The sequence below is a fragment of the Desmodus rotundus genome, chromosome 5, assembly GCF_022682495.2.
Source record: "Desmodus rotundus isolate HL8 chromosome 5, HLdesRot8A.1, whole genome shotgun sequence".
Taxonomy (NCBI): domain Eukaryota; kingdom Metazoa; phylum Chordata; class Mammalia; order Chiroptera; family Phyllostomidae; genus Desmodus; species Desmodus rotundus.
This window is the reverse complement of record NC_071391.1, coordinates 140,391,201-140,408,745: the sequence shown is the minus strand read 5'-3', so window position 1 is coordinate 140,408,745 and position 17,545 is coordinate 140,391,201. Positions and strand designations below refer to the sequence as shown.

General features: G+C 42.9%; 1 long non-coding RNA gene across 1 annotated transcript in view; it reads right to left on the bottom strand.

Moving 5' to 3' along the window:
• Positions 1 to 17,545, bottom strand: part of LOC123478931 (uncharacterized) — a 71,498-nt gene that overhangs the window by 22,169 nt on the left and 31,784 nt on the right. The gene's annotated exons all lie outside the window — the stretch shown is intronic.

Genomic DNA, 17,545 nt, shown 5'->3' with positions numbered 1-17,545 from the left:
ATACATTTTTGTTTCCCAAATGTGGAATAACTATAGTATTGATGATGATGATGATGATGATGATGAAAGCTAACACTCACATAGCACCTACTATGTGCCAGCCGTTGATGTAGGTGGTTCACATATTTTCACTCATTAACCTTCACAACAAGCCTATGAGGCAGCTTCTATTATCCCACTGACGTTACAGATGACAAAACGAGACCTACAATGAACCAACAGCCCTTTAAAGACTAACTAACAGGGACAAACAGTTTGTGGGGGTTGGGCCTGCTGCAGACACACTCAGCATTTGACACTGTCTTCTCTACCGCCAGAGTGTATGATGAGTCAGCAAATGATTTTTCATGAATGAATGAACGAATGAATGAACGAACTGGAAAGGAACTGGAAACAAATGTCACCAGAATGGTTTAAAAAAAATTTTTTTTTGTCCATGAGCTATACGGAAATCATATACTGTTCTCAAACTCTTAGTCTGACAAAAGATTGATTTTTGGATTAATGAGTTTCTTAATATAGACAATCTTAGAGAACTTTAAAAATAAATGCTACTTATTTATATACAAATATTGCATTACATGTATATGTGTAACATGTACATGTATTTAAAAGTTGGAACATAAGGCTGCAACAAGTATTGAATCAAATAATTCCAAATATAAAAGTCACCTACAACAATCACCAATCTTGCATTTGTCCTCCCTACAAATTATTCATTAATAATAATTATCCAGACTTGGATTGAACTGCTCCAGGAATGGGAACTCACTACCTTTCGGAGCAACCTAATCCCTCTTAAAATGTCTTCATTGTTTCAGCACTTCTTCCTTACGCCGAGCTGCAGTGTGACTGTAGAGTCACTTCGCTAACTATCCAGAGCACCTGCCCACTGATGCTGGAGGAGGCAAAGTGCTGGGCCAGAAGACATTCGTGGCTCTCTTTTCTCTCTGTATTGCCAAGTTATTACACATGAACCCCTTGGTCATAAAGGAACCGACCATTTAGATTTTACTCATTGTGCCCATATTTGATTTCTTAACATTCTTCCATTTTGGGGGTTTGAGGAGGCCTAGAAAGGAGGAGGATGAGTAATAAAAAGCTAACGGGACAGGAGAATCTGTAGTCACTTAGAGCATGGCTCCTGCAAACCCGAGTCTAGTGTGCACGTGAATCTCCTGGGGATCTTGTTACATGTAGGTTCTGGTTTAGTGGTTCTGATGTAGGGCCTACGATCCCATGTTTCTAACAGGTTCCCATTTGATGACCAGTTGAGTAGCAAAGGGTCAGAATTTAAGAAGGTGTGAGAATGCATTTGCCGTACTTCTCCTGTTCTTCGCACTCTCCTTTAAACTAGGATCTCCGCTTGTGTAAGGACTCTAGTGTGTCCACTCACCTGACTGAAGGATTTCTCAAACTTTAACGAGTAGGAAGAGTCACACAAAGAATTCCTTAAAAATTCAGATTCTTGGTCCTTTCCAGATATCCTAATTTGGTAAGGTCTAGAATGTGACTAAGAAATCTGAACTTTTAAACAAGTGTGTCCTCCCATATGATTTTGATGAAGATGGCCTTTGGCTCAGGCTTTGGGAAACACTGCCTGAAATGAGTAAGTTAAGTGGAAACACCGGTTTTCTACATAGCTCATCATTCTTAATCATCGGAGTGAAGGATGTCGACTAAATGGTGACCACATTTTGTAGGAGCTGGTAATGAAGGCCCAGAGTCACAGGGGCTGGTCTAACTACTCTCTCACAGCCACAGGGACATGCCTCAGGAATGCCCCCTGACTGGCAGAGCCAGTCCATATGCCTTTGTCACAGGAAACTTCAATAAACAATAATATGCAGGGAACCAATGATATGGTAGGTAAACGGATACCACTTATTACTGAATTAGCTAAGCCAAGGTGCCACTTATCTGGGCTCTTCCTCTCAACAAATGGCATCTTCACAAAACGCAATGGTGCTACAAGGACCCAGCCCAGCTAGTAGCGCTCTTGTTTTGATCTGAATGGTTAGAAAATCGCCCAGCTCCCATAAGGCCTGTAAGAAAATTAGCCACATTTAAAGATACCCAGGACTAGGAACTTATAACCCTTTGGCAATCGGTTTTCTTCCCAGAGGATATGCGGGGAACAAGTGAGGTCAGCATTCTCTACTAAGCTCTCAGAAATAAACCACCCAGGGGTTGACAGGAAGCAGCAGGGAGAATGGGGAAGAAGAATTGGTGACATATGCGATCTCTGCATAATGGAGCTGAGACCAAGGAAGCTTCTAGGTTGATTTCTTGAGATGCTGGGAGGTGGGTAGGATTTCTGCCGTAAATATTTCTTAGGAAACCAAGAATCCCATTTGCTTCCTGTTCAGACAGGCAAAATGCCATTGAGCTCAAGTACATACTAGGTAAAGCAAATGGGTGGAACATGCATTTTCTTACTCTTATACCATGTGTGTATCACCAGAGCTCTCGGCTCGTTCACACATGCTCATATAATTATTGGTAAATGACCCTATTGTGATGATAGTTTGCGAAGGTTGTGGTAAAATGATGAAATGAAATCTGTGCTGCCTGGGTGGAAAACGCAAAGGAAACACAAGTTTTGAATGTGGATTTTGTGTGTACGCATTTTTGTGCTTTCTACGTGTTGGAACAATGTGACTTATGTTGTCGGGATACCTGGCAATGTGCCGGTAATATTTGAAAACAAAATTGCTAGGAAAGTTATTGCAAAATGCAGACATGCATCAGCAGAGTTTGTGCTCTTTCCACTCCCCAGTCCTCCCCGATGAGGCAGGCTGATTGGATATGGTGATAGAGGATCAAAGGGGTTTTCGGGATGGCCATCCTCTGACCTTTCCAAAGCAGACAAACACTCAGGGTTGCTCGGAGACATAACAACGTACAGTGACGTGGAGACTTTTGTAACAAGACACAGATGTAAACAACCAAAAACGCGCCCAACTTTGCTCCCTTAATTAGTGGTGGTTTCATCCTTTTCTCCCCCCAAAACTAGTTGGTATTCTTTAGTCTTACAAGAATTGGTAAGCTTCTTAAAAAAGGATTTCCCTTTTTTTTTTTGACATTTTGGGACTGTGTAGCCCAACCCTTATGGTTAAAACTGCTAAAAGCTGAGGTTAAGTGGCTTGTTCAAAAATCACATCCGTTAATCGATTGCAGAACCAGAAGGTTGAGAATAAGGCTCTGGACTGGCACATTCTACTTTGGCCCTTGCCCTGCCCATCATCCAAGTTCAGGAATATTCAGGACTTGTGTCACCTTGGTCTTTTAACCTTGACACTTTCATTTGGATGATGCTATTTCTATCTTGTCACTCCTACATCCTCAGACCCTGGCCTAAAAGAAAGAGACAGAAAAAAGAGTTCTTACAATGTTTTCAGAATGAATGAATGAATGAATGAATGAATCTGTATATCAATTATCTATTGGATTTTCTGTACATTTTTACATAAATGTATTCTTTTCGAATACAAGCCATGGTTTTAAAAATAAACCATCATTCACTTTCCACTTTACACACACACTGCAATCAGCAATAGCATCACCAATGGCACCATCGTGATGATTCATGCCAACAGAGTCTACATTCAAAACCTTTCACACTCAGTTTTATATTCCAAGGGTCAGCTTCTTAGGAGGGCCAATTACAAATGACAAATAATGCCTCATGGGGCGATATTTATATGGAGACCTTAGAATCCATTTTCTCCAAAGGTAGTCTTTCTGATTAGATTATTACTTGTGGCTGTGGCTAAGATCAGCCACTCCAAATTATGTGAAATCTATCTTTCTCATGCTTTACACACATACACACACACAGAGGGCGTAAAACATGCTTGTGATTCTAATTCCTCTGTTTTCAGTTTCTCTTCTTCTCCTAAAACTGATGCATTATTTCTAAAAGTACATTATTTCTCCAAGTTTCCTGCTGCTTCTTCGGCTGCCTTTCTTGTACCCCTGATCAGTACCTGCCAATGCTGGCTCCCCCATAATCCAGGGCCTGCCTGTTTTCCTCACTAGCGGATGTGCAAAGGCACAGTTTTAAGACAGAAAGCTGATTGGTGCAATTTTTCTTCCTTTGAGCTCGGATAAGCCCCATCAGGATTGTGGAGCTGATGCCTCCACCTCCAGAAAAAGGTGTCTCCAGTATCTCTCACTCCTTTCCAGGTTTCTCCAGCTTGTCCTGAATGGAACTGGTACATCTTTAGCTGCCCCTGGTGACTTTCTTTTGGTTTCCTATTGACCCAGGGCATGGGATGTGTGGCTTCCAACTGAGCAAAATAAAACCGGAGGAAACTGCGTGGGGAGTGGGCCCTGTGGAGAGGAAGGGTTCTGGTCCCCCCCACCCTCTATAGCTCCTGTGCTCACCTGTGTTTGTAGAATGTGTGTGTGTGTGGGGGGGGGACACTGAAGCAAAAGGGAGGCAGACAGATTATTCTTTATTCATTGACATTTGATAATACTGTTTTGGCCAGATTTGCACAATTGTTAGAAAGCAATTTTGTAGCCTGAAACCCTCCTTTACTAAGATGAGGCCTTTTATCCTATTGCAGTCAGATTCACTATCTGAAGACACCCATGTGATCCTTTACAATGCTGGCCAGGAAATTCAACAGAAAACCAACAAACCACCCACAGTCCCTGTGGATACATAACCCGAGTTAGATTTGAAATGCTAAAAATATTTTAAATTCAATGACTCAGTAGCCGCACCTACGCATAATATACTGTATGAATGCAAGTGTGCCTGCAACTCTGCAAATATCTGCTCATCTCTATGGTGACATCGCATCAGTTTTTACTTATGTGTCGACAACCGAGTGTTCTCAATATCCCTGTGCAGGTTCTGATATAGAAAGCAGAGCGCAGAAAGGGGAAATATGTGGTGAGGGGCCCAGCAGGTCTGATGTGGTGCAGCTCGGTATGCAGGGGAGCTGAGGCCTGATGAAATCTGAGAGCTGTTTCTACTCAGCTTCCTTGAAGTGCTTCCTCCAAATCGTCTCATGGGATCCTTGGACCAAAAGTAGATGGCCTTGACTCCCACCTACCTCTGCTTTGAAAATGTAGACCTAAAGGGTCCCGGATGGCTAGGGTTTGGGAGCCTGCATTTTTTTAAGACCTTCTTTTGATGCCAAACACGTCAAAAGAAATGGTAAAAAGAAGTCTGGGCTCTTTGTCAGACCAGCACGTGCAGGTTGGGACAGGCAGAGTGTGAAACCCGCCGCCCGTCCCTCTGCAGCACCGTCTCCACCCTCAGCAGAGGCCGCGGCACCACTCCAGGTACACAACCCTTGGCTGATTTCATTTCTGCTCTTAACTCCTTTGCCCAGAGAACACATGTGAGGCAATCGTTGCTACCTGTCATGATAAGCCAGTGCCCTAGAGAACATTACCTAACCCAGCTCCACCCTCTCTGAGAAGGAGTTTAACCCTAGAAAGTTCCTTAAACGGGCCCTGAAAAACCACCGAAGGAGAGATGCCCACCTACTGAGGGAAGGCCACGCGGAGGGAATGTGATGCAGTGGACACGCTCCCTCCCCTATCTTGAGAGATAACTTAAAATGCACTTGATGGCTTTAGCTTTTAAAAATAAATACGTATTCTCAGTGCCTCCTTTCCTACCCCCTGCCCACGCACACCCATTTTTGCCTGCTTTACACACACGTGTACCAACGTCATGGCCACCACCACCAGTGCCACGTGGCATAATCGAACAGATCCAATCTTGACTCCTGCTGCGCTATTTGAGAGCTGTGTTCCCTTAAGACATGGTATTGATGTCTCAAATTCTCCAGATCGAAAGAAGTACTAACGGCTCTCTCATATGCGGTTGTGGGGGTTAAGAGAGGAGAGGAAGTTTCTCACCTAGAATCTTGCCCAAACATGGGCACTCTGTAAAGGTAAAGGTCCATCCACCTTCTCCCCACCCCCACCTTTGTTTCTCCTTGACAGAACCCTATGTGCTGTCCTCATAACTTCCCATTTTCAGAGGTCTTCATGTCCATAAACTGTCCTTCCTTCCTCACACGGGGAGGGATCTTGCCTCCCTGCACTCTAATAGTGGCCCTACCCCCCCTCAACTGCCTGTTTCTATACCCGACAGCTAGAGTCTCTGGAAGTTTACCTCCTTTCTCCCCTCCATCTGCCCTGCTTCACTTTAAAAATACCTAGACAGAAAAGGCATGTTGCTGGAAGCACTTTCCTCAGCGAGACAGCTTCCCCTCTAGGTCTCGCACAGCCATCTAAAGGTAGGCTTCACAGATTGCAACTGAGTGCCACGGAGGGGCTGGCTCTCCCGGCAACTGCTCAGCTGCTTTCCTCCTTGGGCTCCAGGGTCTGTGCTCCCCGAATGAAGATCCCTTTGACTTCAACACAGTGGAATAACACCTATTTCAAATATATTATTTGATGAAAGCAGATGTCAGCAGATACTGCCTATGTAATTGATATTTGATTTATTCAAGATTTATGCATGCTGTGCCTTAGATTTATTAATGATAATCCTCGGCTCTTGTGTTTAATATAGTGGAACCAAAACATAATTTGCTGGGATCAGTCAGAAATGCATCAAAGTGATTAACTCTACATGCAAACCATTATCCAGTGACATCCCTACTGTGCACAGTGCAAAAGGAGGCAATAACACAGTAATTGGCTTCACTTATGCAAGTTAGATATTTGCTGTGATTGCCAGTAAAATGTGGTCCCTTTTATCTCTGATTCTGCGTCTCCAGATCCCTCATCGCCCTCTGATGCTCCTTTTGCAGGCAGCCCTCTCCTGAACTGAGCAGGTGTGCACACACGCGCATGCGGCACCCCCCGCCAGCAATTACATGGTAGGAAAGGTGCAGAGTCTTCTTACCAAAACAGACAGGAGGGTAACTGTCCTTCTCTGGAGGGCCCCCGGATGAGGCACCACCCCTGGTGGGGATGAGGGACCACCTCTCTTTCCCACAAGAATGCCAGCAAATAAAAATCATGTCCCAGCAATGCTCTTTAGCCCCATCTCTCACCTACAGCAACACCCAGACATGCTGAAAAACCATCGCTGCCTTGGAGTAGACTTTTGAAGCCATGCAAACAATCACTGAGATAACTTTTTGTGGGGGGGATGCCTATTCATTTACATTTGTTTTCTGCTTTGTTTTGTTTCAGCCAATTAAAACTTCATTGGATGAAAACCCTTTATTATAAAACAATATCCTTCCCCCTTTTTGTTTTTAAAAATATTTTTTCTATCATGCACTGCCGATAATAGAAGATGAGAGCAGTTTTGATTTTAAAATTTTGAAATTAAAAATAATATACTCATGTGGCAAAATATTCAAAGTCTATGAAATGTGTGAAATGAAAAATTGAAGTCTCCCTTCTCTGTTCTATCCTCTATCTCTAGTCTCTCTCCCCAGAGGTCATCACTGAAATGGCTTTTAGTGTAGCCTTCCAAATGCAAACGGTATCCCTACAAATATACGCACATATGTTTTCCATTTAATACTGTATTTTGGAGATGTTTCCCTGTTTGCACCAGGAGAGCTACCTGATAGTCTCTGTTGCTATCCATCATCATTTTTAATTGCTTAAGGTTCTGCCTGACCTGGAGATGCTGTGCAGTAAGCTTTCTACTTGAAATCATGTAAAAATTCCAGCCTGGGACCTGGGTGCACAATTTAGAACAAAGCAGCATCTTGTGAGGACTTACAGCAAGAAGGAAACATGCACTGCATCCCATGTTTTACAGCAAAACTTGTAAACGGTCCTTGATTTCTCTGTTGCCTGGAATGGCATGTGTGTTCAGGGTATCTGGTGGGGTATGTCCACTCCTCAGGATGACATCCTGACGGGGGAGGGCATTTCCGACTCGAAGGTGTATATTGGGGTTTTAGCATATTCAGCATACTTTGGTAAACACTGCTGACGCTGTCTACCTCATGGATCTAACGTGACTCACGGCTAACTTAAAATGAAGTCCCAGGACGCTTTTGTTTGGTTCCTTTATGGGACAACACCAGTTGCTCTTTATCAGTTTCTCTTTTGGTCCACAAGCAGCATTAGAGGTATCTTAAGAATATCCAGGGTTCTTGTCTCTGATCACAATTTATCTACCACTCGGTTTTTATTATTTTTCTACAACTCTTTTAAAAGAGGGTAATCTTTGTTGAGGTTTTGCTTTTTAAGCCCTCCAAGATGGGATCATTATTTCACGATTCTGGAGCATTCCTAAACTCTGAAATCAGCTCTGCAAAAGTATTTAAAAATAAATGAGCTTTAAAAAAAAAAAAGACTATATAGGAACAACTCACAAGGGGCATTCCTTTGCATTTTTAATACTATTAGGGAATTGCAGTGAAAATCAAATGGGTACCTTTGGATGCTTTCTAGTTTTGCGGGGGCGGGGGTTCAGTCACAATGAACAATCCCCATGTTCTAAGCGGCAGGATCCGAGAACTGGGCCTGTCAATACACATCCCAGGCTTTGGTCCTGAAGAGCAGTCTCCACTCAGCAAACCCACCTTGCTCCGGAGCTGTGGACGCAGCAGTTTGCTCTCTGGACTCCTTTCTCGGAGCTGCTACAGAAGCTACTCCTGCTTCAGCAATACGAGTGATCTATTTTTCCTATCCTGAAAGTTAATTGATTCCTGCTTCTGAGTGCCATGCACTATGAAGAGCTATAGCTTTGCTGGGCAGCAGGCTAGCAGACGAAGTCCAGCTGGACTCACTTCGAAAGGCTGCCACAGAGCTCGGCACAAGTCTAAAAATAGTTAAAACAGAACTAAAAGAAACCTGAGGGAGTGGTTTCAAAATGTAAAGCGTGACTGTCAGTCTTTGCAGTCTTCAGACTTGCAGGACATAAGGGGACTGTTGCTGGTACAGAAGGGAGGGACCGGTAGGCAGTGTGTAAGCTGGTAATCGTTAAGGTGAGCTGATCCTTGAGCAAGGCTCACCCAGGTGCATATCCAACTATATACGCTTCTTCTAGCTGAGAGGGCCAGGAAGAACACTTAATCACTCTGGGCCTCGGTTTTTCTTTTGGTGAGAAATGTCTACCTTGGGTGTTATGGTGAGACCTAGGAAAATCCGTATGAGGACATGTATATTAGGAGAATGATACAGGATGATAGCAGAGTGCTTGGCACCCAATGGATAACGGTATCAGTAATAGCAACCTCACTATTCAACAAGATCCCAACATTCCAGCCAGTAGCCATTTTCTCAGGGAAAGGCTGTGAGAACTTCAGATACCTAAACCATGCTATGGAGGACATAAGACATCTACCAGGCCACCGGCTACACGCTGTCTACCACCATGGTTTTAGCCTCACTACCCTAAAACTCCCTCGTGCTTCCTGTGAGCCAGTGGTATTGACAATCCCACAGGACTTGTTTAGCTGGTGTTTACTGACTGCAGGTCCAACATCTAGACCCAAGGAGTATAATAAGCAGGAAATGTATGGAGACCCTCCAGCAGCAAATGCTTAATTTACTTCAAACTACCAGGGGAAAGTCCGGCTGAGGCTACTGAAATTTCACAAAACATAAGTTCCCCTCCTGGAAGTGGGTCCTTTCCTTCCAGAGAGCACAGTCCATGTTCAAGTTATTGAAATGACAAGTAATGCTGTGTTTAGGTGCTGTAGGCTTATGAAACTTCCTTTACTTCTGAGCCACTCTTAAACTTGAAGCCAGTCGGTAATTTTTGACTTACCCATGCTATTCAGTTAGGTCTGCACAATATCAAGATGTCAGGGTGAAAAGCTATTCAAGGTTCTTCTGGGCCACTAAGTCATAGATGTTTGTAAAAAGGTTAGAGTCTGAAGGGATCTTAGAAATCCGTTAACTTAGTGTCTTAATTTTCAAACGCATTCCTGTGCAGAATGCCAATACATGCAATTGATAAGAGTGCAGTTACTCTCGTTGGAAGCGGGGAAGAGAATTCCCCTCTGGGCAACCCTGGCACCTGAGCCACCTCTGGAAACCACATCTGTCTAATTTAATTTTCACCCAGCAGGAGAGGGCTGAAGGCAGTGCTGCCTGGAATCAAGGTCTCTTGAGCACAGCATCAGCTTCACCTGGGAGCTTGCTAGAAATTCAAGTTCCCAGGTCCACCCCAGACCTCCTGGAGGCAGAGCCTGCGCCTTTGTGCTTTAACAACCCCTCTAGAATGATGATTCTGATGTATGTCACTCAGGTTTGAATACTGCAGGCTCACTTAATAAAACTCAGCTTTGGCAGACGGCAAGGCTAGCCCTCTATAATCTCATTGAGATTGGGGGGTAGTATGCACCTGTTTTAGGAGTGGTTCTCTCCTGCTGCATACACTTTAGCAGCACTGCAGAGCACTCTGAGTCTGTTATACTTTGGAAACAATTCAAATGCTGGTTCTTTTAGACAAATGGCTTACAATCAAGAGATTTTGATTCCCACAATAGATTATTTTAAATGGATTTGGCCAGTAGCTCAAACTGTTGCAATGAGGTTACAAAAACTATATTTATTTCATAAAAATTATAATTTATCAGTTATAAAAATAGAGTACACCTTAAATTTAAAGAGTGATTTTAGTTTCTAAAACATGTTTCCCATGCACTATCTTACTTTATACTACCCTCTCCTGACACCCTACAACTTCCTCCTTTCCATTTTTCAGGGGTGGAAAATGAAGAACAGGGAAGTTAGGTAAGATTTCCTAGGCCACACACCGAGATAGTGGCAGAATGAATATCTGAACCCCTTCCCATACCTAGCCCATTGTTTTCTCTGCTCTAGGAAATGTATTAGACATTTCCCTAAGATGCGAATTTACACCAGATCAGCTTCCTCTATGGAGCTTTATTCTTTTCTCTCTCTCCTGTTGTTCATCATTATAGTAATAAGCTTCATAAAGGGCCTAACATTGTTGAATCCTCTCTTCACTGAAAAGTTAGGGAGCTCCCTGCCCCATCTTGGTGACAGGTGAGATGTGAGGTGTCATAACTAAGGCAACTATTCCCTTCTGATCCTACTGGTGGGCATCTGTTTCTAGTTGTAACTGGCCAAACACCCCCTTTACAGGAAAACTAATAACATCTTAACATATGGTCTTAAATCTGGGCCGTCTAATGACCTTGCATGGAGATTAATTGAAGGTGTTAATGGCACAGTTCCCAGCCAGGAATGTCAAAATACTGGCTTGGCCTCCTATGTACATGTTTTAAGAGGATTTGCTATTGATACTGAATGGGATTAACTTTAAATATAAAGAAAAATACTGTAACTTCAGCAACCACCTGTGAAGCAAGTTTCTGTAGCTAAGGCATCTGGATTAGTGCCCCAAGCAGGGTGCAAGATAATGAATTTGACATCGCATTTTGACTCCCTGGGAGAAATTTCCGGGATACAATCTTCTTAAGTGAAGGTATTATAAGGAGCAAAATTCTGCAGAGGGTGAAAAATTCATTCTGTGACCTCTTTATGACTGTGAATGGAAAATGCCATTAGAGATTAGAGCTGACTTGTGGGTTCTGTACTATGACTGCTCCCTGCCTATCTCACCCAAGCGGGAGAAACGGGCAAAAGACTGATGAAAAGAACTAAACTTTGAACTATATTTCCTAAAGTATTTACAAAGAAATGTATTCAACTGCTAAGAAATTTTGGGCTTAGTTATCATAATTCTCATAACTTCATCCAGGTACAAACTCCCCTTCTCTCTATCGTTTCTATTTTCTATTTTTTCTTTCTATTTGAACTCCCCTAGTACTCATGTGCTTGTGTATGTGTGTTTATTATAATTCACCTTAAAAGCATCTTGTGGAATATAAATTATGAAGACATAAAAATAAACATAGAATAATCTTCTTTCATGCATATATTTACAAACCCATAAACTCTCAGGAAGAGTGAATTGGATTTTTAAAACATTGAGAATTACTTTTACTGGGCTTTTCTTTGCCCAGTTTATTCAGCTACTTTGGCCAAAGGAACCGTATAAAACATGTCAAAATCAGATCAACTGCTGGCTACACGACTGACTAGAAAGTAAAAATTATTGACTCAAACAGAGCACCACTGATTCAGTCATGCCTTAGGGAACAGACCCTTGAAATCACAATTTCACAAGTCTTTCTTTGAGGAATTACTCAGTGCCTAGTTCTTGGAGTATTCCTTCTCCGTGCCCTCGCAACCCTTGGTACATACAAGTCTCTGCACATCGTATAGCATTTGTGTGCATTGTCTCCGTCCCCACCTGTCCCGACAAACGATGAGCTTCTTGAGGGTAGACCTGGGTATTCTTAACTTTTCAATATCCAATGTTTCCAGCAATGACTGACATATAATGCTGAGTACATGGTCTTGTGGATTAATAATTCTGTGTGGTATACAAAGTCTTAGACAATGTTGTCTTGACTGCAAGTGGGTTATAATATATTTGTGGTATTAGTATTGATTTACCTGAAACAAGCAGAATAGAATTAATCCATAGTACTGCTGACCACATAACACATTTGGTTATAGAAACTCATTAAAGCCAACTAAGTTTATTTAGGTCACCCTGTAACACACATTTGAGCGTACTGAGAAACATTTTGTGGCACATGAAAAAATTCTAGATGCTTAATTAATCTTTCTTACAAACTTAGCACATTTTATGCGCGTGTACTTGTGCCAACAAGACTCCACATGTGCATTCTGACTTTCCCCCAAATAAAATTTTCCAAATTCTTTAAAAAAAATGCTTAACCCACTATGTTCAGATGAAAGAAGTAGAAAATGGAGTGGACCAGCTTTATCTAATTTTCTAAATTGAATAAAATGAAAAACAAATAAATGGATGATGAAAAGCAATGTATGTCTGATTCACTTGGCTTTCCTGTTGGTCAAGCCACTCAGGTAATTCAGTTGGGCAGGCTTAAATTCCTTGCACATTTTGCTTTCAAGATCGGGCAGAATGGCCTGCCATCCACTGGGCAGCCCATGGCAAAGAGAGCCACACAGACCGTAAACAAAGGAATGCTGAGTGGAGCTATCACTGGCTCGGGTATCGGAGAGCGGAGAAACACCAGTAGAGTTATAAAGAGATTCCGTGGCCCCGGACATCACAAAGGCACTACAGACCGTTTCCCCCTCACTAAAATGAGGCAATGCAAGGATGCCTCAGTGAAAAAAGCAATTAGTGGTAGGGAATGAAGTTCCTTACTTTTCTTTGCCCATTCTCTCCCTCCCAATCTTTTCAAGTCTCCCTTGGGTCCAATTTGGGAATTCTTGCAAAGGCTAAAGTCCAGCAGTTTAACAGCTATTAAACACGGTCGTAAAAGTGAAGACGCTGCCTGTGAGTTGGGCTCTTGGTAGCGTCGGAGGAATATGGCAAATAGCACAACTCTTTCGCTGAAAGGGAATGATGGAAGAAACGAAGGGAGGGGTTGTGGATAGGCCAGACTGGGGCTTTATGAAGACAACCAGTGGGGCATACTAACTCACTTTGGTATTGCTATTTAGTACCTGTGAAGTCTACCATTATGCATTATTAAATTCATGTATTATTGAATCATGAATCCTTGTTCCCTGATAAGAAATGGAGATGATTTCTTAGTTTAAATGAAAGCCCTGCCTCCTTATTTAAATAAAAATGCATTACTGGCTGCCTAGCATGCTAATCAGAAAACTGCATTAAGCAGGTAGGACTATACGAATTAAAAAATAATGAAACAAGACTTTTCAGCCAGACATTGTTCCCTCGCCTGCTTTTCATGACAGCGGATTTCCTACTCGGAGTTGATAAGACAACGGCAAATGAAGATAACAACATGAGAGGGAAATCATTCACTCTAATGGGCTCCACCTGTGCAGACTTCAGCTCATTTACATGGCTGCAGAAAAATTAGAAATCATGCGGCAATTAGTCTGTTCTAGATTATGCAGTGTGTCAACTGATACCACTCAGGAGAGCACTAGTGCTAAAATGGTTTCAGAAGATAAATCTACTCTCCTATACAAACAGTTTTAATTACCTGGAAAACGACATTGCCTATTGAGAAGTCTCCATTGTGAACCTGGGCTGCTCTCCTGCTATTGGAATCAGATGTTGGGACATTCCAGTGTTTATGTAATTGACTCATATAATATTTGATGACTTGTTGAAACTGAAATTGGGCTTTTCATTCAAGTCCTCAATTGTTCATCAAAAACCTCTCTAATGTCTCCCTCAGAGGTGGTCAGGGAGGGGATGTGCTAGGGTTTTTTTTAATGCTTCTGTTTACTATGTAGCTCTCCTGGCCTGTACAAATCTGATCATTTGTTATAAAATAATTTCAAATATAAAGCTGGAGTCAACAGATCTACCTACTGTGAACAACTTACTATGAATGAAATGTTAAGACCGTTAAGATTTTTGGATTCTTACTCAACACAGTGGGATAAAATTTTTCTATTCATTTTGGCCTTCAAGTATATTTATAACTTTCTTAAAAACCATGGAAGTACCTGAAGAAATAATAGTCATGAAAATCCAGGTTTTGCATTTATAAGAAATCACTTAAAGGTTTTGTTTTGATTTGCTTGTGTATAAAAATGTTTGTGTATTCACATGCACTTTATTTAGGCCTTATTATTTTTTGTAATGTTTTATTGGGTTTGGGGGTACTGCAGTAATTCAAGGTTAATGGAGGCATCCTGTAAGAGAAAGTTTTGGTTCTTGGGTGGAGGTTCTTGGGGTTTGTCTTCTGCCTGCACTTTTAGGGAAGAGAGGCTCAAAGGCTCTTTTGGAAAATAGCAGGCAAGCACTTAGCATTGTCTGTTACAGTCTGCCCCCAAAGCAAACGACAAGTGGCTTCTGGTCGGTGGGTGGGAATGGGAGTAGGGCCTGCCTTAAAAGGCAGGCAATGGGCACCTTCGGTGACAAAAACAGGGCCTCTCTTAGCTACAGGTAGAGAAGTCAATCCTCTAACCTAGTGGGACTTCAGCCAGGATAACCTCTCCTGGCTCAGAGAATTTTCCAAACTTGCTCTCGGAGATCAAGTTCCAAGATTCCAAATCTGACTAAAAATACAGTCTCCAGGGACACTTCCCATGGAACTTTAGGGACCGGTTTTTACTTTTTGTCCCAGAAGCATTAGTCTAGTGAGGTTTCCTTCAATGCAAGCCTTCCAAGGATACATACATTTAGCAAACATTTCTGTAGCCCCTTCCTGAACGACAAATGAAAACAGTGCGCCACAGGTTCTGCAGTGAAGACACTTGCCGAACCCAGCGTTTTCCAAATCTAGCTGAGCACTACAAACACTCCGCCCCACGCTTTTTGTAACAGAGTACTCATCCACATCCAGGACCCAAAAGAACAACATCGGGTCATACTCCCGTAGCGGGAGACTAAATTGCCCAGGCTCTGCCTATGGACAGAACTCTAAGATGTTAGGGTCACAGTTTATGGTGCTGGAGAGGACAGAAGCCATTTCACTGGCTGAGTAGATTTTCTAAACCCTTTGGCTTATTCCAAAGGCCGTTTCCTCCCATCTCAACACCTATGTGCATACACACACGCACAGGCACACACACGAATACAGGCACAGACACACACACAAACCCCAGCTACACCAGGTCCAACACAATTTTGCAACTGAGGTTCCTCATGTGAGCCACTGAACACAGCAAATGTTTTGAGCAACAATTTTCTCATTTTCTCAAGGCTGGGACTTCATCAGTACCATTCTAGATGCCTAGGAAAGCAGTTAATTCATTACCCACGATGAATATCTTAAGGCACCAGAGCATAATTCTCTCCTAGAACCAGAGTACAGTGACACCCTAGTAATATTTTTAGGACGATATATATTTTTCTGGCAATATCTTTTCTTACATTACTTCACCTTCCCTGAAAGGGAGTGTGAAATGTCTTATGATATAGAATCAAAGAATGATGGACCTTTTAGTTTGGGCAGGATCTTTGAAACAGTGCAGTTCCTTGTCCTCACTTTACAGGCAAGGACAGTAAGATGCACAGGGAACCCCAAGTGGCTGTGGGTGACACACTGGATCAAGGATGGAACAAGGTCTTTGGATCCAAGGACTTAGCTCGGGTCTGTGGACCCAAGAACGGAGTTTGTTCTGCCACATCCCTGTACTTTGTGGGGGCTAGAGCCATGATTCTCGGCTCCGCTGCCACCCAGGCTCCTTCCAGGGAGGGGGAGGGGGTCCCATTCAGAAGAGTCCTAGCCACAGACATGTGAGTTCATCACGTCAGAAAGTAAGTCACGCAGAGAGCGACCAGAGAGCGACACCGACAGCACTGAGAACAAGGAGCCAGAAAGTCCTCGGCAGAACTGTGAGCGTCCTAGGAGAGAGGAGGAAACTGGGTGAAAGGCAAGTGAGTGGAGCTGCAGTCCCTCAAGAAGCACGCAAACTTGTCCCGGAGGTGAGAGGTTCCCTTCCAGGGCTAACGTGGCAGCAGCCGTCCCGTTTCTAGGGAGATGTTTATAAACAGAGTTCCAGCTGGACAGTGTGAGCGTGCACAGGGTGGGGAGTTGGAGCTCAGCCTGGGGTCTCCAAGCAGTCTCACATACACAAGGACCCTCCTCACAGCTGAAGGGGCAAGTCAACATTACAAAGGCAACACAACAGCAGCTAAACTTTATGCTTCTTGGTGCATTGATTTGATGGAATATGAAATATTACCCAATCACTAAAAGTGATGGTGATTCTTGAAATACTAGAATTGGACTGAGAAATATGTTTAAGCATTAAGAACAATGGAAAAAAGAAACTATGTATTTGATTACACAAAATGTAAACTGTTGGCATGTTAGAAAATGCAACAGAATCAAAGGCAAGCTGGTGAAGTGATCTGTCATCAGTATAACAGGCACATGTTTTAACACCTTTTTAGGGTGGGGGGCAAGGTACCCGTGCTTTTGGATCAGGTAGCCCTAGCCACAGCAGCTATGCATGAGCCCTGTGGAAATGTGTTCTTGGCCACGAATGTTCTTTGCTCTTTAAATCTCCTGAGGTGACACGTGTCCTCCCACAGTTTCTGTGAGCCACTGTTGATTACAGTTATTGGATGATCTCCACAGGCTGCAGTGATATTTATAGCACATTTCATAACATCAAAGGGTTTCTCCTTCTCACCTGCTAACTCTTATCTTCATTTCCTCAGTTACTTCAGTGCAGGCACTTGTAGTGACCTCAAAATTTGCATTTAACACCCAGAGTGACACCCTGCTGCAGGCCCAGTGCCAATACTTGCACCCCTTTTTTTAGTGATTTTATGTCAAAGGGTCTGCAGAATATATTAAATGGCAGAGCTGATGTAACAGATAAAGCCACGTCTTTGAAAATACCCTGGGATGAATGACTGGCTGAGGGAGTTCCCAGTATGCCACCCAGCATATACAGTATACTGCACCGTGCATACCAGTTTCCATTGACTAGAGCATAGTATAGCACTCAAAACACGGGACAAAATTAGCGAAGGGACTATTAGCTGTAAGCCCAAGGAAGCTCAGTCCTTCATCTTCTTCTGTAACTCTGCTCACTCCATTGGTGATCTCATCCTGAA